The 21,231-nt window shown below is 42.9% G+C and overlaps 1 long non-coding RNA gene across 1 annotated transcript; it reads right to left on the bottom strand.

Moving 5' to 3' along the window:
* Positions 1 to 2,063: 2,063 nt before the first annotated feature.
* Positions 2,064 to 2,730, bottom strand: LOC306969418. The gene is made up of 4 exons (XR_013793322.1): positions 2,646 to 2,730; positions 2,453 to 2,527; positions 2,277 to 2,376; positions 2,064 to 2,170 (listed from the first exon to the last, which is right to left on the bottom strand). It is a non-coding gene; the product is annotated as an uncharacterized lncRNA (long non-coding RNA).
* Between the last annotated feature and the right edge of the window lie 18,501 nt (positions 2,731 to 21,231).

A 21,231-nucleotide genomic window follows, 5' to 3' on the forward strand; every position in this document is an offset into this window, starting at 1 on the left:
ACTGGAAAATTGACCATTTTAAATGAGATAAATGACTTAAAATTGCTTGAATAAAAGGTTCTTTATGTTGAGTCTGTTTGGACTAATCTAAGATAAAGATACAAATGCTGATGCCAATGGAACAAGCATGAAACCCACTTTGAAATCAGAAAAATGAACTTTTACTTTTAAAAAGATTTGTTTCTCACTTGAAATTATACAATATAATCTGAATTAAGAGAATAATGACTTGTTCCATTGGTTTTATCTGAATCTAAGACCACACCAAATCTACTCAAACTTTAGATTGAATCTCTTAATTCAAGTAGGTTTCTGTCATTTCTTCCTTAAAGGTGCACAACGCAAGTCTCTGAGTTTTCGCAGAACTATGCCCCCTTTGGCGAAAAGCGGAACTGCACTCAGAGTTGTGCACGCTCCTGAACCACACGCACGCTTGCACGAGCACGAGCCGATCAGAACCAAAGGAGCGTCATTCGTGATTGCACAAATCTTTTGTTGAGAGTCGTAATGTCTTCAGAGGTAAGAAAGTTATTTGGAATTATGTGAAAGGATTTTGCATTTCAGTAAACAACATTGATGTTTGAGAGGAAAAACGGGGGTAGGAGAAAGGTTAAAAAAATAATAATAATCCCATTTCTACCCGTTTTGTGTGTTCACTGATGATTGGATTATAATTGTAATGCGTTCATGAATAATATAAATTATACTTATAATATAACTCACTAATAATCAGTGAGTGACACACCAAATACCATATTAGTTGGTCAACAAAGTAGACTGAAATATAACGCTACCATCTCAGCTAAAACAGCCTGATCCTCCGAATATTTGTGGGGGTTTAGCCTGTTTTATTGATCTGCTTAGTAACATATTCCAACAGCAATATATTCTTATTAGACAGTAATTTGATATACATGTATCTGTGAAATGTGCTAATACTTTTCAGCTACTTTACCAGGGCAGGTTATGTAGCTGCCAAAAGTCACTAGTTTATACATTTAGAAGAGAAAAAAAGGCTCCCTATACACATAACATGGAGTTAATTCACACAGTACAAAATCATATTAGCTGGGAAATAGAAAGTGCATGGGCCGGTAGTTATGCAGTTCAGAAGCAAACTTGATGTAGACGAATACAGTTATTTGTTTTGTAAAAAGTCAGCCTGCTGTACAATATGAGGGAAGTAAAATAAGCTCCCCTTCATCATTGTATTTCTTTCCTGCGATGTGTAGAATACAGCATGTATCTTATCACAATAACAAAATATTGTTCTCCCTTTAGAATTCCAGCTCAGGTCATTTTGATGTTCTTGTGGAGAGAAGTGGCAGCAGTGGAAGGGGCAGAGCAGACGGGGAGACCACGAGGAAGACCAGGGGGGGAGGCAGAAGTACTCGTGGCAGGTGCAATCATGAGCAAGATTGATCAGTGAGGACATTTATGTTGGCTTTAAAGAAGCAGCATTCAGGCAATAAACAAGCTGTGAGCACATGAGAAAATATGTCCACGAATTAGGGAAGAAAAGGCTTTATTGTAAATATGTTGTTCCATGTTTGTAAAAATAAATATATATGCACCGCTTATGTTTCACTTGGAGTTTGTTCAGGGAGCTGATGGCATCTAGAAAAACAAAACATGATTTTTAGCAATTAGAACAAATGTGTTTTCATGGAACAGATAACAGACATGCATTGTAAAACAATGACAAACGAACATACCTGCCCTCTGTGGACACATGACTGCACCAGATCAGCTACAGGAGGGGGCACAAGGCCAGACAGGGGTCATATGTTCTGAAGCTTCGTTTTCTTGGGGGAGTCCTGCAGACTGAAGTCGTATTCGTAGATTTTTTGTCTGCAGGTCAGGGATGTCACTGTAGTCTTCTGCCCGGTCTGTGACTTCTTGCAGTACATTCGTTTTTGCCTGCACAACAATTTATATGACATAAGTTCTCAAAACATGCGTTATATCGGGAAGTCATAAAGCGATCACTTACGATACATGGCCTTTGTTGTTGACATACACTGGTCGGTGGTCATGGTGGTCGTGGCCGTCGTCTGTCCTGGCTTCATATGAAGAAGCAGATCCCGGGCGTAGGACCTCTCTTTCCTTACTTTTATCACCCAAAGACCCATGGACTCCACCATGTCAGTGGAGTACACCTCACCACACACTCTAAAATACAGAAATGAACCTCTATAATGTAATAGTAGAAGCAACATTGACATCTACTACTACGGTACTTTACTTTACTTTACATACATTTTCAATGATCATACTCACCATAAACTCCTCTGTTGTTTGCATGTTGACAAGTAATACAATTACAATATCTTTTATCCAGCCAAGTATTGTTTTATGTCGCGACATCACCCAGGCCTGTTGAACAAGTTAAAATCTGAAATTCATGTTTCGTTACTGCACGTCACTCTCACATGAAAACCATGTCACTTACAGCATAAAGTCTCTTAGTGAGATGCTGTGCAGCCAGACGTGGAGGGAATGGGAAACGCCTCTCGTTGATTCTCTCCTTTTATAAAACACAAACACTTAGAAAATGCCCATCACTATCTCAAATACAGAAAATATTCTGATTTACAAATGAAACAAAAAAGGCCAGAGACAAAGCAGATAAACCACTGAATTACCTGGAGAGTCCATTTGTCCGTCAGCTAAAATAGAAACACAGATGCATGTCAGTTATTAGAGAATTTGCTAATATCTGCAGTTTATAACTTACCAAGGCCAACAACACTGTTTTTAGTCTGTAATGGGTTTATAATGGCAGCCCTCTTCTCTGTCCTAAACTCCCTTACAGCTGGTACGCAGTAGAAATGATGCATCCCATAGTAGAAGATGCACTATTCTCATGTTCATTATTTGAAGAGGTTATGGCTGTTCCACATCTTGTGTCCGCGTGGGCAAACTATGCAGATATATATGCAGAAGTATTACAAATGCACCTACATTATATTACATTACATCCTGTTCATGACTTTTTAAAAACACTAGACATTTAGTACTCACCAAGTCTACTATAACTGCAGTCCATGAGGCTTCCTCAAGCCCCATGATGGGAAGTTCATCCAATTGATTCTGCTCTGAACCACCAGGGCCGTGTAACAAAAACATACACACTTTATTCACAGCTTTACAAGGAAAAGACAGTAGGAACTGCATTACAAACATACCACAAAGACACAGGGCGACATATTCAGAGACATGTGTGTCTGTGGCCAGTTCTCGCTCAAACTCTGTCCTGTGCACAAGAAAACATACAAGATCTTAGCCAACAAAATGCACATCAATAAATTATTGACCCCAAACGAAGTAAAGACTGGAAGAGATTATCATTATTACGGTATTATTATTTATTTATTTATTAGCAATTTACACACCATCTAAACCAGGACCAACTCAGGACTAACTCAGGACTACACCAGGTCTGAACTAGGTCTAGACATAAACCCAGTAGGACTAAACAATGACTAACATTTATATGGGTTGCATGTGCTCTTCACAAATAATGTATTACAATCAGTGCACAGCAACATCCACGTTTCTGGGAACAATTGACTGATTTCCCCCAAAAGAAAACATATGAGACAAAGTTGAGTCGGTGTGTTGGTCAAGGACATGAGCACCGTTTAGCATTTAGCATCATTTTGAAGATGTGAGCGAAACGTAAAAGGCTCCCGGTAAACCAAAGACTGAAACACAGTGTTCATCTTTTATGTTATGTTTCATGTTGTACGATTGATCTGAAGAAAACTCCAAGTTTGTGAACCTGCTCATTGACAATGGCAATAAAACCAATTCTGATTTACATACATGTACATTTAGCTAACGCTACAAGCTAAAGACGTAGCATTACACATGTTACGCATCGTCATTTGTTGACATAGATCTACCGTATCAGACCTCGTATTAGACATTAGAGACTGTGTCTTACCCTTGTAGTCAGAAGAAAGCAGCTGAGGTCCGGGTGAGCCCGAGAGCGGACCGGAGGTAGTTTGTCCGATGTTGACTCGTCTCTGCGGCGCCAGTTTGACTCCAAACTGCCCCTTTTCGGTCACACTAGACAAAGTTTTTATCTTCTTTATCGTACGTTGAGTTTGCGTTTGCGTTTGGGATGAACAAGTGTCCGGTCTCTTACAATCCACCCTCTACTTTCGCAAAAGTCGCGGAGTTGTCTTCGCTGATGCGGATAATGGCGGAGAATCCACAAACTCCCCACAGCCAGGTGCGCGTGAACGCGCATGACGTCACACTCAGGCTCAAAACCTAAGGATGCTCCGTCCCGAATCCCTCTTATTTATTTTACTGCACAGGATTATAGGGGCGAGTGCAATGATCAGAGAGGAGCTCAATCAGCACATCAGGCAATTGTTTAAACATGAATGGGTGAGAAAACTGTTATTTTTAACATTTAGAGTTGCGCATAGTGCACTTTTTACAAATGCCAAAGTTAAATAATATGACCTAATTGGGTGTATTGACAGTATTTCCCTCATTTAACCTGAAAAACTGTTAAGTTAATTTCTGATTTGTATAATAATGTTTCTCAAAATCATCTTGAGGGCCAGAGGTTCTGTGCTGGAAGGCCGGATTTGGCCCCTGGGCCTGACGTTGCCTACCCCTGTTTTACACAATGCCCCCAAAAAAATAAAAATAAGCATTTGATGAGGTCAGAAAGAAGGACAAGTGAGATCAGTTGCAAAGGCTCATGGGATCTGCCATTAACACCGAGCAGACACTGCAAAACACTGCAGAAGCTGAGAGACCAGGTCCAGTATCATCCCAGTGTAGGTGAAGCATCAACAGAGTTTTCTCTGAGGTGCAGGAGGAAGTGTTGCTGATTATTTGACTCAGACACAGACCTGTATTATGGACTGACTGTCTGTGAGGTTAAGCATAGGACAGGTTAGAGAGAGAGAGACATTGTTCTGGATTGTTTTTTTTATTTAAAGGTCCTATATCATGCAAAATCGACTTTTTGGAGCTTTTAGCCATGTTGTTATGCTATTTTCCTTATCAAAAACACCCCCAGAGTGGTTTGTGGCTTCATTCACGCAGCTCTCAGTAATCCTCCTGAATCCTGCTCTCTGAGGCTCCGCCCTCTCCTGGTGAACGACTGAGTGTTCAGTTGTGTCGTCACAGCGGAACGGAAGTGCTCGACGTCTGTAATGTAATGTCTTAATTCTATGCTTACGGCCTGATTTTAATTTGTACAACAGCTTTTTCATTATTTCTGTCGTAAGAGAGATGCAAAGAGAAAAAAAAAAAGGGGAAAAAAAAGTGCCCGAGGTGCTTCCAGGTCAGCTGAGGCCAAAACAAACACATCCCCAGAGCGTCTGAACAGATCAGTCATGTTTGCGCTGCAGCTGTGAAGATGGAGCTCGTTATAACTGGACACACCTGTTCTTTATTCTTAACTAACGATAATGTCACGCAGAAAAAGAAGCGCGTTTGGCTACGGAGTTTATTCAACCTTTTTCAGGAAGAGGCCACTCAGCTGTTTTTTTCTCCGGGATTCAGCGACTTTCACCAAAATATTGTTTTTCTGTGACTGTCACTGATGGATGTTTGGTGAACCTTCGCCAGAATCAAAGTGGATTAACTTTTATAACCAACGCAAGTCCCATAATGTAAACAGCGATGGACCAGAGCGGTGAGTCAGTCCAAACGCGTGTTAGCTTGTGTGTTAGCATATTAGCATGTGTGTTAGCATATTAGCTTGTGTGTTAGCCATTTATGAAGCCGTGTTGCAGATGTCAACTCCGTATAACTGCATCGTGAAGCAATTTCACTTATTGTTGTTTATTTATATTACGGTAAAGTTGTATGTGCGGAGAGAGGGGGCGGAGTTAACTGAATCGAAGCGTTGTGTCTCCCGGGTTTGAAAAATACCTCCAGAAAACACTTATATTTATCACAAAAATGAGTGCTCCATAATGGTAGAGGTACAATATATCATATACATGCCTATACTTAACTTTGGAATGGCTAAAATAGCATGATATAGCTCCTTTAAAGGGGGGTATTATGCAAAATCGACTTTTTCAAGCTTTACATCATGTTATTCTGTCATTCCCTCATTAAAAACATGCCTGAAGTGTTGCCTTGGCACATTCACGTATTTTTGAGTAATCTGTAAAAACTCTGATGGCGGCCATTTTAGGGATAGGTTTGCCTGAGTCCTCCTAGGAACGCCCCCACCTCCTGGAGACGCCTCCGAGCTTTCGTCACCAGCCGAGTAACCAAACACTGCTCCTCAGCAGAACCCCCTCCCCACTGATGCCACAGACAGCGTGTGGAGGGGGCGTGTCTGAAAGGCTCAGAGGTTCTTAAAGAGACAGAGGCCTATTTCAAGACATTCACTACAGCCATTTTGAGAGAGACATTTTATACAAGGCAGTTATTCTGATTCACTGCATTTACAGACCAACAGAAGGTTTGGTCATCATTGTAGTGTGATATAGACTGGTGCTATGTGACTGAAAAAAGAATAATACCCCCTCTTTAAGCAAACCTCTTTTCGAATATATATATATTATTTATATGTATATATATATATGTATATATATATATATACATATAAATAAATGAATGGGTTCCATTAATTATTTCTTGTAAATAATATGGTTGTCATTAAATGTGTGGCATTCTTCTCATACATGCCTAGTTTAGCCATGTCGATAAGGGCAATGTCCGCACACTGTTCCCCACGCCTGCGACACCCAGGCCAGCACCCGCGGCTGCGCACTGTTGGTCCCCCGCCAATCCTGATTCAGTAGGTCCCAGTGTGTCCCTACATAGAGTGAGGTGCATTAAAATGAGCACCGAGCTCATCCTATTCTTTGTGTTTTCCCCTTTACAGGGTTTCTCAGTATGTCCCTAAGTGCCATTTGTAGTTAACAAATGTGGGTACTTTGTATAAACGTTTCAGAACTCTACCTCAAATATTCCGTGAGTTACAGGTGCTGAAGCAAAAAGTGTTACAACCATCCCCGGTCTCCCCTACTATAGGCTCAGCATTTTTCACTTTTGCAGGGAACAATATTGTTGATTGTCGTCGGTAACAACAGCCAAACATGGAATATAATAGAGGTCGACCGATGGGTTTTCCTCAGGCCGATGCCGATCTACACCTCCAAATGTGTCGGTGTTGACCTGTGACAGCAGAGGGGGCAGTGTATTCACGTATATTCAGGCTCTTCAGAGGAAGCTTGTTTGAAAGTCTCTATCTCTATGCTTCCGAAATGATAAGCAAAAGTCATCAAATATGGAAAGGCCTCGTCTTTATCACTTTCAGTTACGGAGATATTGGCTGATAGCCGATATTAAAAATACCCTTATATCGGTCAGGCCCTAGTTCTGATCAGAGAAATGAGCCAAAGCGACTTGGAAGAACTGAAAAAGAAGACACAGCACTCCTGGCTTTGGTTTTTATTTTGTTTTATTGTTTTGTTTGTCTTTTACATTAACCAAAACATAAAAGTCATTTTACAAAAGGAACAGAATGAGCCAAACTGTCGATCTTTCTGTGGTTTCTCCGTCTCCTACATTTGATCTGCGTCACCAAAGCGTTAAATGAATAGGCCACCGTTTTTACATACTGAGATATGTTCTTACCTGAGCTTTGACGAGTTCTTTAGGACCTGTCTGATCTTCACCCGTGCCTTCAGTCACGTAAACACAGCGCAGACGGCGTTAGCATTTAGCCTCTCCCTCTCTCCTCTATAGCTCCAAAACAGGTCAAGATAGAAGCTACCAAGCTCTTCCACGTTTTCCCTATTTAAATATGGTTACGTGAAGTGTTACACTAAGTATAATTACACAAAATTAAACAATGTGGATTTTCTAAGCGGATAAAAGGGGGGACTATATTGTAAGGCGTAATAATGCCAGGAGTGGTTCGAAATCCGCGCAGTAATCTTCACTTTACTGTGCAGTAATCTTCACTTTACTGTGCAGTAATCTTCACTTTACTGCGCAGTAATCTTCACTTTACTGCGCAGTAATCTTCACTTTACTGTGCAGTAATCTTCACTTTACTGTGCAGTAATCTTCACTTTACTGTGCAGTAATCTTCACTTTACTGTGCAGTAATCTTCACTTTACTGTGCGGATGCCTTTGTAGAGCCGCTGGAGTCAAAGGCAGGTCCAGAGCGTCCTCCTCCACCACGGCACCTTCACCGCCCATAGACTTCTGTTCCGTTCGCTCGGACCCAGCTGAGACCTTTCACCAGTTGCGGGTGCACGTGCGTTTATTACACGTGTGTTATGTCTGTGCTCGGCAGCCTGGAGACCAATCACAGAGCGGGCAGGGACGCTTGTAGTTTGTTTATGGATCCGACGGTGGCAGACGCCATCTTTCGATCAAGCTTCAGACTGTGCGAATAGTTCAGCTCGACCGTGAACGACAAACCGGAACATTTAACCTCTTCACTCCCACCTGAACGGATCCCATTTTCTCCAGTTTGGCTTTACCCCAATCAAGAAGCTTCTTGGGGAAAAAGCCACAAAAAATGAGAAGAAAACAAGGATGTAAACGCAACGAAAATGTGACAAAAACTCAACAAAAAATGACAAAAATTGGAAATTTTGGAAAAATTGGAAAAAAAAAGAAAAAAAAAAACCTACAAAAGGTGACACAACACAGCAACAACGTGAGGAAAAAGATCAGTTTTGTGGGTCTTAGCTTTCAAATGAGGTGTTACACAGGCCTCTATAATGGCCAAAGAGGACAGAATGGTGTAGGCGGGTGGGAAGAGGTTAAAAGTTCTTTTCATCTCTAAACCTGCAGCATCTCGCTTTAATTGAGTCATTAGTATAATCTTAGGACACTAGTGAGCGAGAGAGAGGGGGGGGTGACCCGAGCCTAACGTCGGGGGGGCCGTGTCATGGAGGAACATGCTAAACCTGCAGTGCCGCTCACGTCGTCTTTGTGGAATATTTTGAACATTTTGAACATTTTGAACATTCTGTGAGGTCAGTGCGACAAGTCTTTGTTCCAAACATGTGGGTTGGAATGTACGGTCGAAGCGTCTTTATGCAAATCCGTGTCTTCCCTGGAGGCAGGTGACGGCGGCCCCTCTGCAGTGTGAACCTCACCCTCATAGTCTTTGGATGAGAATGTTTCATTTTAGACTTTTAGTCAAATAATTCTCTTCGATTTTGTTTTGTAATTGTGATACATATATATGACGAGCACCTGTATTATTCCCGGTCCTGCTTTGTGGAGCTTCTCCCACATGAACAAAGCTCAGAGCCGCTCCTTTAGCAGTGGATTGAAATGACACTCTTTCAATCTCTTTATTTAGTCATGTTTTAGTCGATGGAAATATCTGGACATTTTTGCTCAAGACAGAGCGAGTCAAAACAACGTAAAAATTCACAAAACTGAAAGTATTTTATCCACACTCTTGCCTCTTACTGTAATTGATTAACTCTATGTTGATGTTTTCATTGATTGTATTTGTTTTCTTATATTTATGCAACTGTGAAGCACTTTGAATTGCCTTGTGTATGAATTGTGCTCTACAAATAAACTTGCCTTTTAGTCACAGTTTCGATCTCATACAAAAAGCTTTTGATTTCGTCCAATTCTAGTCAGCAAAAACATGACTTTGACTGATATTATGACTCAATATTTTAGAAATGAACACGGCTGGCCACGTGTGCACCGAGCTGGACATTTGAAGAGCAGAAAGACTTCTTCTGTACGTGGGCCGATACTCCCCTTGTGGAGAACCGGCCCCTTGACCTCAGGCTCACGCTCATATGGCGGCATTGTCAGGCCAGAGCCCACCTAATATCATGAGCACAGGAACAACAGGAGAGTAAAACAAGACTCTGCAGCAGCACTGAGGGGGCAGCGGCGCCCCCTGGAGCTGTGCCACTCAAGAATGCTGTTTATGGACGAAGTGTGGCCAGAGGAGCAGGTTTCTGAACGACAAGGACTTTAACCTCTCACCACCCGCCTAAACCAAATGCATTCTGTCCTCTTTGGCTGTTATATAGGCCTGTGTAACACCTCATTTGAAAGCTAAGACCCACAAAACTGATCTTTTTTCTCGCATTGTTGCTGTGTTGTGTCACCTTTTGCATGTTTTTTTTTTCTCCTTTTTTTTTCATTTTTGTCACATTTTTGTTGAATTTTTGTTGAATTTTTGTCACATTTTTGTTGAATTTTTGTTGAATTTTTGTCACATTTTTGTTGAATTTTTGTTGAATTTTTGTCACATTTTTGTTGAATTAAGGGTCAGTTTAGGACCGGTTAGAGACAGAGACATTGTTCTTTTATCTAAATAAACCTGTTTTTGAAGCAGATCACATGACGTGGCCTCTGTGTCGTGACCCTTTATTTCTTTTGTTAAACTGTGTAACATGTGTTACAACCTGCTCCTGTAGTGGGGTAGGTTGTAGCACCTGCTCCTGTAGTGGGGTAGGTTGTAACACCTGCTCCTGTAGTGGGGTAGGTTGTAACACCTGCCCCTGTAGTGGGGTAGGTTGTAACACCTGCCCCTGTAGTGGGGTAGGTTGTAACACCTGCTCCTGTAGTGGGGTAGGTTGTAACACCTGCTCCTGTAGTGGGGTAGGTTGTAGCACCTGCTCCTGTAGTGGGGTAGGTTGTAGCACCTGCTCCTGTAGTGGGGTAGGTTGTAACACCTGCTCCTGTAGTGGGGTAGGTTGTAACACCTGCTCCTGTAGTGGGGTAGGTTGTAGCACCTGCTCCTGTAGTGGGGTAGGTTGTAGCACCTGCTCCTGTAGTGGGGTAGGTTGTAACACCTGCTCCTGTAGTGGGGTAGGTTGTAACACCTGCCCCTGTAGTGGGGTAGGTTGTAACACCTGCCCCTGTAGTGGGGTAGGTTGTAACACCTGCTCCTGTAGTGGGGTAGGTTGTAGCACCTGCTCCTGTAGTGGGGTAGGTTGTAACACCTGCTCCTGTAGTGGGGTAGGTTGTAGCACCTGCTCCTGTAGTGGGGTAGGTTGTAGCACCTGCTCCTGTAGTGGGGTAGGTTGTAACACCTGCTCCTGTAGTGGGGTAGGTTGTAACACCTGCTCCTGTAGTGGGGTAGGTTGTAACACCTGCCCCTGTAGTGGGGTAGGTTGTAACACCTGCCCCTGTAGTGGGGTAGGTTGTAGCACCTGCCCCTGTAGTGGGGTATTCAACAAAAAAAAGGAAAAAAAGGAAAAAAAAAAAACATACAAAAGGTGACACAACACAGCAACAACACGAGGAAAAAGATCAGTTTTGTGGGTCTTAGCTTTCAAATGAGGTGTTACACAGGCCTCTATAATGGCCAAAGAGGACAGAATGGATTAGGCGGGTGGGAAGAGGTTAAAAGTTCTTTTCATCTCTAAACCTGCAGCATCTCGCTTTAATTGAGTCATTAGTATAATCTTAGGACAGTAGTGAGCGAGAGAGAGAGGGGGGGGGGGGTGACCCGAGCCTAACGTCGGGGGGGCCGTGTCATGGAGGAACATGCTAAACCTGCAGTGCCGCTCACGTCATCTTTGTGGAATATTTTGAACATTTTGAACATTTTGAACATTCTGAACATTCTGTGAGCTCAGTGCGACGCGGTCCTGAGCGTAATTGCAGAGTCAAGTCTTTGTTCCAAACATGTGGGTTGGAATGTACGGTCGAAGCGTCTTTATGCAAATCCGTGTCTTCCCTGGAGGCAGGTGACGGCGGCCCCTCTGCAGTGTGAACCTCACCCTCATAGTCTTTGGATGAGAATGTTTCATTTTAGACTTTTAGTCAAATAATTCTCTTCGATTTGAGTCTAGTGTTTGTCGACTGAGACGCTTGTCAGTTTACTCGACTATATTTAAAGGGATATTTCAGGATTTTTGACATGGGGCCTCTTGTTGATTTCTGGAGCTATTCTTTTTTGTAATTCATGCAGTTCTTGTATTTGAAGAGTTTCGTGGCGCTAGGCTAGTGCAAGGCTAGTGCATGTCTATGGTATCAGCAAGCCTGCATTAAAAACAGTGTGACCCGCTCCACAGAGCACCTGAGGCAAATCACTTATAACACCAGACGTCTGTGTCCATAGAGACATTTAAACCATTTTGCATTTAACCTCTTAACTCATTCTGATTATTATGGCTCATGATATTCTAATTATATGACGAGCACCTGTATTATTCCCGGTCCTGCTTTATGGAGCTTCTCCCACATGAACAAAGCTCAGAGCCGCTCCTTTAGCAGTGGATTGAAATGACACTCTTTCAATCTCTTTATTTAGTCATGTTTTAGTCGATGGAAATATCTGGACATTTTTGCTCAAGACAGAGCGAGTCAAAACAACGTAAAAATTCATATACCTGAAAGTATTTTATCCACACTCTTGCCTCTTACTGTAATTGATTAACTCTATGTTGATGTTTTCATTGATTGTATTTGTTTTCTTATATTTATGCAACTGTGAAGCACTTTGAATTGCCTTGTGTATGAATTGTGCTCTACAAATAAACTTGCCTTTTAGTCACAGATCATAAAAAAGCTTTTGATTTCGTCCAATTCTAGTCAGCAAAAACATGACTTTGACTGATATTATGACTCAATATTTTAGAAATGAACACGGCTGGCCACGTGTGCACCGAGCTGGACATTTGAAGAGCAGAAAGACTTCTTCTGTACGTGGGCCGATACTCCCCTTGTGGAGAACCGGCCCCTTGACCTCAGGCTCACGCTCATATGGCGGCATTGTCAGGCCAGAGCCCACCTAATATCATGAGCACAGGAACAACAGGAGAGTAAAACAAGACTCTGCAGCAGCACTGAGGGGGCAGCGGCGCCCCCTGGAGCTGTGCCACTCAAGAATGCTGTTTATGGACGAAGTGTGGCCAGAGGAGCAGGTTTCTGAACGACAAGGACTTTAACCTCTCACCACCCGCCTAAACCAAATGCATTCTGTCCTCTTTGGCTGTTATATAGGCCTGTGTAACACCTCATTTGAAAGCTAAGACCCACAAAACTGATCTTTGTCTCGCATTGTTGCTGTGTTGTGTCACCTTTTGCATGTTTTTTTTTCTTTATTTTCCCCCCATTTTTTTCACATCTTTGTTGAACTTTTGGCCTTTTTTTGTTGAATTAAGGGTCAGTTTAGGACCGGTTAGAGACAGAGACATTGTTCTTTTATTTAAATAAACCTGTTTTTGAAGCAGATCACATGACGTGGCCTCTGTGTCGTGACCCTTTATTTCTTTTGTTAAACTGTGTAACATGTGTTACAACCTGCTCCTGTAGTGGGGTAGGTTGTAACACCTGCTCCTGTAGTGGGGTAGGTTGTAACACCTGCTCCTGTAGTGGGGTAGGTTGTAACACCTGCTCCTGTAGTGGGGTAGGTTGTAACACCTGCTCCTGTAGTGGGGTAGGTTGTAGCACCTGCTCCTGTAGTGGGGTAGGTTGTAGCACCTGCTCCTGTAGTGGGGTAGGTTGTAACACCTGCTCCTGTAGTGGGGTAGGTTGTAACACCTGCCCCTGTAGTGGGGTAGGTTGTAACACCTGCCCCTGTAGTGGGGTAGGTTGTAGCACCTGCTCCTGTAGTGGGGTAGGTTGTAACACCTGCTCCTGTAGTGGGGTAGGTTGTAGCACCTGCTCCTGTAGTGGGGTAGGTTGTAACACCTGCCCCTGTAGTGGGGTATTCAACAAAAAAAGGAAAAAAAGGAAAAAAAAAAAAAACATACAAAAGGTGACACAACACAGCAACAACACGAGGAAAAAGATCAGTTTTTTGGGTCTTAGCTTTCAAATGAGGTGTTACACAGGCCTCTATAACGGCCAAAGAGGACAGAATGGTGTAGGCGGGTGGGAAGAGGTTAAAAGTTCTTTTCATCTCTAAACCTGCAGCATCTCGCTTTAATTGAGTCATTAGTATAATCTTAGGACACTAGTGAGCGAGAGAGAGGGGGGGGTGACCCGAGCCTAACGTCGGGGGGCCCGTGTCATGGAGGAACATGCTAAACCTGCAGTGCCGCTCACGTCGTCTTTGTGGAATATTTTGAACATTTTGAACATTTTGAACATTCTGTGAGGTCAGTGCGACAAGTCTTTGTTCCAAACATGTGGGTTGGAATGTACGGTCGAAGCGTCTTTATGCAAATCCGTGTCTTCCCTGGAGGCAGGTGACGGCGGCCCCTCTGCAGTGTGAACCTCACCCTCATAGTCTTTGGATGAGAATGTTTCATTTTAGACTTTTAGTCAAATAATTCTCTTCGATTTGAGTCTAGTGTTTGTCGACTAAGACGCTTGTCAGTTTACTCGACTATATTTAAAGGGATATTTCAGGATTTTTGACATGGGGCCTCTTGTTGATTTCTGGAGCTATTCTTTTTTGTAATTCATGCAGTTCTTGTATTTGAAGAGTTTCGTGGCGCTAGGCTAGTGCAAGGCTAGTGCATGTCTATGGTATCAGCTAGCCTGCATTAAAAACAGTGTGACCCGCTCCACAGAGCACCTGAGGCAAATCACTTATAACACCAGACGTCTGTGTCCATAGAGACATTTAAACCATTTTGCATTTAACCTCTTAACTCATTCTGATTATTATGGCTCATGATATTCTAATTATATGACGAGCGCCTGTATTATTCCCGGTCCTGCTTTGTAGAGCTTCTCCCACATGAACAAAGCTCAGAGCCGCTCCTTTAGCAGTGGATTGAAATGACACTCTTTCAATCTCTTTATTTAGTCATGTTTTAGTCGATGGAAATATCTGGACATTTTTGCTCAAGACAGAGCGAGTCAAAACAACGTAAAAATTCACAAAACTGAAAGTATTTTATCCACACTCTTGCCTCTTACTGTAATTGATTAACTCTATGTTGATGTTTTCATTGATTGTATTTGTTTTCTTATATTTATGCAACTGTGAAGCACTTTGAATTGCCTTGTGTATGAATTGTGCTCTACAAATAAACTTGCCTTTTAGTCACAGATCATAAAAAAGCTTTTGATTTCGTCCAATTCTAGTCAGCAAAAACATGACTTTGACTGATATTATGACTCAATATTTTAGAAATGAACACGGCTGGCCACGTGTGCACCGAGCTGGACATTTGAAGAGCAGAAAGACTTCTTCTGTACGTGGGCCGATACTCCCCTTGTGGAGAACCGGCCCCTTGACCTCAGGCTCACGCTCATATGGCGGCATTGTCAGGCCAGAGCCCACCTAATATCATGAGCACAGGAACAATAGGAGAGTAAAACAAGACTCTGCAGCAGCACTGAGGGGGCAGCGGCGCCCCCTGGAGCTGTGCCACTCAAGAATGCTGTTTATGGACGAAGTGTGGCCAGAGGAGCAGGTTTCTGAACGACAAGGACTTTAACCTCTCACCACCCGCCTAAACCAAATGCATTCTGTCCTCTTTGGCTGTTATATAGGCCTGTGTAACACCTCATTTGAAAGCTAAGACCCACAAAACTGATCCTTTTTCTCGCATTGTTGCTGTGTTGTGTCACCTTTTGCATGTTTTTTTTTCTTCTTTTTTTCCCCATTTTTTTCACATTTTTGTTGAATTTTTGTCCCATTTTTGTTGAATTAAGGGTCAGTTTAGGACCGGCTAGAGACAGAGACATTGTTCTTTTATTTAAATAAACCTGTTTTTGAAGCAGATCACATGACGTGGCCTCTGTGTCGTGACCCTTTATTTCTTTTGTTAAACTGTGTAACATGTGTTACAACCTGCTCCTGTAGTGGGGTAGGTTGTAACACCTGCTCCTGTAGTGGGGTAGGTTGTAACACCTGCTCCTGTAGTGGGGTAGGTTGTAACACCTGCTCCTGTAGTGGGGTAGGTTGTAACACCTGCTCCTGTAGTGGGGTAGGTTGTAGCACCTGCTCCTGTAGTGGGGTAGGTTGTAACACCTGCTCCTGTAGTGGGGTAGGTTGTAACACCTGCTCCTGTAGTGGGGTAGGTTGTAGCACCTGCTCCTGTAGTGGGGTAGGTTGTAGCACCTGCTCCTGTAGTGGGGTAGGTTGTAACACCTGCTCCTGTAGTGGGGTATTCAACAAAAAAAAGACAAAAATGGAAAAAAAGAAAGAAAGAAAAAACATACAAAAGGTGACACAACACAGCAACAACACGAGGAAAAAGATCAGTTTTGTGGGTCTTAGCTTTCAAATGAGGTGATACACAGGCCTCTATAATGGCCAAAGAGGACAGAATGGTGTAGGCGGGTGGGAAGAGGTTAAAAGTTCTTTTCATCTCTAAACCTGCAGCATCTCGCTTTAATTGAGTCATTAGTATAATCTTAGGACACTAGTGAGCGAGAGAGAGGGGGGGGTGACCCGAGCCTAACGTCGGGGGGCCCGTGTCATGGAGGAACATGCTAAACCTGCAGTGCCGCTCACGTCATCTTTATTGAACATTTTGAACATTTTGAACATTTTGAACATTCAGTGCGACAAGTCTTTGTTCCAAACATGTGGGTTGGAATGTACGGCCGAAGCGTCTTTATGCAAATCCGTGTCTTCCCTGGAGGCAGGTGACGGCGGCCCCTCTGCAGTGTGAACCTCACCCTCATAGTCTTTGGATGAGAATGTTTCATTTTAGACTTTTAGTCAAATAATTCTCTTCGATTTGAGTCTAGTGTTTGTCGACTGAGACGCTTGTCAGTTTACTCGACTATATTTAAAGGGATATTTCAGGATTTTTGACATGGGGCCTCTTGTTGATTTCTGGAGATATGTTTTTTTGTAATTCATGCAGTTCTTGTATTTGAAGAGTTTCGTGGCGCTAGGCTAGTGCATGTCTATGGTATCAGCTAGCCTGCATTAAAAACAGTGTGACCCGCTCCACAGAGCACCTGAGGCAAATCACTTATAACACCAGACGTCTGTGTCCATAGAGACATTTAAACCATTTTGCATTTAACCTCTTAACTCATTCTGATTATTATGGCTCATGATATTCTAATTATATGACGAGCACCTGTATTATTCCCGGTCCTGCTTTGTGGAGCTTCTCCCACATGAACAAAGCTCAGAGCCGCTCCTTTAGCAGTGGATTGAAATGACACTCTTTCAATCTCTTTATTTAGTCATGTTTTAGTCGATGGAAATATCTGGACATTTTTGCTCAAGACAGAGCGAGTCAAAACAACGTAAAAATTCATATACCTGAAAGTATTTTATCCACACTCTTGCCTCTTACTGTAATTGATTAATTTTATGTTGATGTTTTCATTGATTGTATTTGTTTTCTTATATTTATGCAACTGTGAAGCACTTTGAATTGCCTTGTGTATGAATTGTGCTCTACAAATAAACTTGCATTTTAGTCACAGATCATAAAAAAACTTTTGATTTCGTCCAATTCTAGTCAGCAAAAACATGACTTTGACTGATATTATGACTCAATATTTTAGAAATGAACACGGCTGGCCACGTGTGCACCGAGCTGGACATTTGAAGAGCAGAAAGACTTCTTCTGTACGTGGGCCGATACTCCCCTTGTGGAGAACCGGCCCCTTGACCTCAGGCTCACGCTCATATGGCGGCATTGTCAGGCCAGAGCCCACCTAATATCATGAGCACAGGAACAACAGGAGAGTAAAACAAGACTCTGCAGCAGCACTGAGGGGGCAGCGGCGCCCCCTGGAGCTGTGCGACTCAAGAATGCTGTTTATGGACGAAGTGTGGCCAGAGGAGCAGGTTTCTGAACGACAAGGACTTTAACCTCTCACCACCCGCCTAAACCAAATGCATTCTGTCCTCTTTGGCTGTTATATAGGCCTGTGTAACACCTCATTTGAAAGCTAAGACCCACAAAACTGATCTTTGTCTCGCATTGTTGCTGTGTTGTGTCACCTTTTGCATGTTTTTTTTTCTTCTTTTTTCCCCCATTTTTTTCACATCTTTGTTGAATTTTTGTCCCATTTTTGTTGAATTAAGGGTCAGTTTAGGACCGGTTAGAGACAGAGACATTGTTCTTTTATTTAAATAAACCTGTTTTTGAAGCAGATCACATGACGTGGCCTCTGTGTCGTGACCCTTTATTTCTTTTGTTAAACTGTGTAACATGTGTTACAACCTGCTCCTGTAGTGGGGTAGGTTGTAACACCTGCTCCTGTAGTGGGGTAGGTTGTAACACCTGCTCCTGTAGTGGGGTAGGTTGTAACACCTGCTCCTGTAGTGGGGTAGGTTGTAACACCTGCTCCTGTAGTGGGGTAGGTTGTAGCACCTGCTCCTGTAGTGGGGTATTCAACAAAAAAAAGACAAAAATGGAAAAAAAGGAAGAAAGAAAAAACATACAAAAGGTGACACAACACAGCAACAACGTGAGGAAAAAGATCAGTTTTTTGGGTCTTAGCTTTCAAATGAGGTGTTACACAGGCCTCTATAATGGCCAAAGAGGACAGAATGGTGTAGGCGGGTGGGAAGAGGTTAAAAGTTCTTTTCATCTCTAAACCTGCAGCATCTCGCTTTAATTGAGTCATTAGTATAATCTTAGGACAGTAGTGAGCGAGAGAGAGGGGGGGGTGACCCGAGCCTAACGTCGGGGGGGCCGTGTCATGGAGGAACATGCTAAACCTGCAGTGCCGCTCACGTCATCTTTGTGGAATATCTTGAACATTTTGAACATTTTGAACATTCTGTGAGGTCAGTGCGACAAGTCTTTGTTCCAAACATGTGGGTTGGAATGTACGGTCGAAGCGTCTTTATGCAAATCCGTGTCTTCCCTGGAGGCAGGTGACGGCGGCCCCTCTGCAGTGTGAACCTCACCCTCATAGTCTTTGGATGAGAATGTTTCATTTTAGACTTTTAGTCAAATAATTCTCTTCGATTTGAGTCTAGTGTTTGTCGACTGAGACGCTTGTCAGTTTACTCGACTATATTTAAAGGGATATTTCAGGATTTTTGACATGGGGCCTCTTGTTGATTTCTGGAGATATGTTTTTTTGTAATTCATGCAGTTCTTATGTTTGAAGAGTTTCGTGGCGCTAGGCTAGTGCAAGGCTAGTGCATGTCTATGGTATCAGCTAGCCTGCATTAAAAACAGTGTGACCCGCTCCACAGAGCACCTGAGGCAAATCACTTATAACACCAGACGTCTGTGTCCATAGAGACATTTAAACCATTTTGCATTTAACCTCTTAACTCATTCTGATTATTATGGCTCATGATATTCTAATTATATGACGAGCACCTGTATTATTCCCGGTCCTGCTTTATGGAGCTTCTCCCACATGAACAAAGCTCAGAGCCGCTCCTTTAGCAGTGGATTGAAATGACACTCTTTCAATCTCTTTATTTAGTCATGTTTTAGTCGATGGAAATATCTGGACATTTTTGCTCAAGACAGAGCGGCGCCCCCTGGAGCTGTGCGACTCAAGAATGCTGTTTATGGACGAAGTGTGGCCAGAGGAGCAGGTTTCTGAACGACAAGGACTTTAACCTCTCACCACCCGCCTAAACCAAATGCATTCTGTCCTCTTTGGCTGTTATATAGGCCTGTGTAACACCTCATTTGAAAGCTAAGACCCACAAAACTGATCTTTTTTCTCGCATTGTTGCTGTGTTGTGTCACCTTTTGCATGTTTTTTTTTTTTTTTTTTTCATTTTTGTCACATTTTTGTTGAATTTTTGTCACACTTTTGTCGCGTTTACATCCTTGTTTTCTTCTCATTTTTTGTGGCTGTTTTGGTGCTTTTTCCCCAAGAAGCTTTTTGATTTGGGTAAAGCCAAACTGGAGAAAATGGGATTCGTTCATATGGGAGTTAAGAGGTTAAATCACTGTTCAACTTTTTAAAAAACGATGTTGGACAATACTATACTGTCCCGGAAGGTATTTCAAACATCTCGTCAGGTAATGCTGCCTGTGTTGCCCAGAGCGATGAACCTTTGTCTCCCTCCTCACAAGTTAGGTAAGACCTCGCCCCATCGCATGTGAACAGGTGTCTCCGCCCCTCCCGCTGTGGTATGGAGAGGGGGTGTGGCGCGGCGAGGATGCCCTTAAATAAAGAGGCAGCGCGGCATCAGTCAGACAGAGGCGAGAAGAGAACCTGCCTCCTCCTCAGAAGAGAACCTGCCTCCTCCTCAGAAGAGAACCTGCCTCCTCCTCAGTCGCCCGGCCGGTAGCTAATCTTTCATTCTTTCCTCTCTTTTAATGGCAGACACAGCTCTAAAGGCTTTCCTTTCCTCCACAGACTCGTCTCATCGCCTCGACTTCGCTGTTGTTGTGGAACTCACGACCATCCGCCATGTTCCGGCTGCTGCTCTGCATCTCAGCTCTGGGCCTGTTGGCTGGTGAGTGGAAAACGGATTCTCTAAATGTAATGTTTGACCGCTGGAGATGTTGATAATGTTTCTGTTTAGATGCTGTGCAATACACCTCAGTAGAAGATATTAGACTCTCGAAATGTCCAGTGACTTACTATGGCTCAGATCAATCATTTGTCAGGGTGAGTGTCATGTTTCTGTGAGCGACTGTGGCAGAGTGGTTGTCCTGTCTCCTGCCTCTAGAGCAGGCAGGTTGAAGATTCCTGATCGTAATTTATTGTCTGAATATTTGTCTCTTGTTTTCACAGGTGGACACCTCGGTGAAACAGATTAAGCTTCAAGCGATTTCACCTAGTGAAAAAATATCCTTTAACGAAGACTTAGCGTCAGACTATGAAGTCGACGAGGTGACAGACATTAGCTCTTTGCCCCAGGACGTAAAGGATGTAATTGGTGAACCAACATGTGTCGTCCAAATAAAGCTCACACTGGTGAAGGGTGGAGATGCCGTGAGTGTTCCTTTCCTTTCTAAACTCCTTGACCTCTGACATGACTGTGTTACTCGTGTGCCTGTGCAAACACAACTCATTCTTCTCCTGTTCTCGTTCATAGTTCATCTACTTATATACAGACGCATCCATAGGGTACGTTGCTGTTAAAACCTCGGAGAATCCACTGTCGGTCACTGCCAGTTCCTCAGGCCCAGGTGATACTCTGGATGTCCCAGCTTCCTCTGTCAAGACTCTCTCCGTGGACGCCTGTTATAGTTACGATTCTGGTATGTATACAACACTGTGATCCAGAACACATAGACTCACTCTCTAACACAATTTGATTATTTTTTGGGATTCAGTCCTAGAGCTGGGCGATTTCCCCCCCCCAAAAGAAAACGATTCACAATTCGATTCGATCCCCCCCCCCCCCCCCCCATTTAAAACAAAATAACTGTGAACTGTAAATATATTTCAAAAATATAGATTTATTGCATTTAATTCTA

Source organism: Gobius niger (assembly GCF_951799975.1).
Source record: "Gobius niger genome assembly, chromosome: 10".
NCBI lineage: Eukaryota > Metazoa > Chordata > Actinopteri > Gobiiformes > Gobiidae > Gobius > Gobius niger.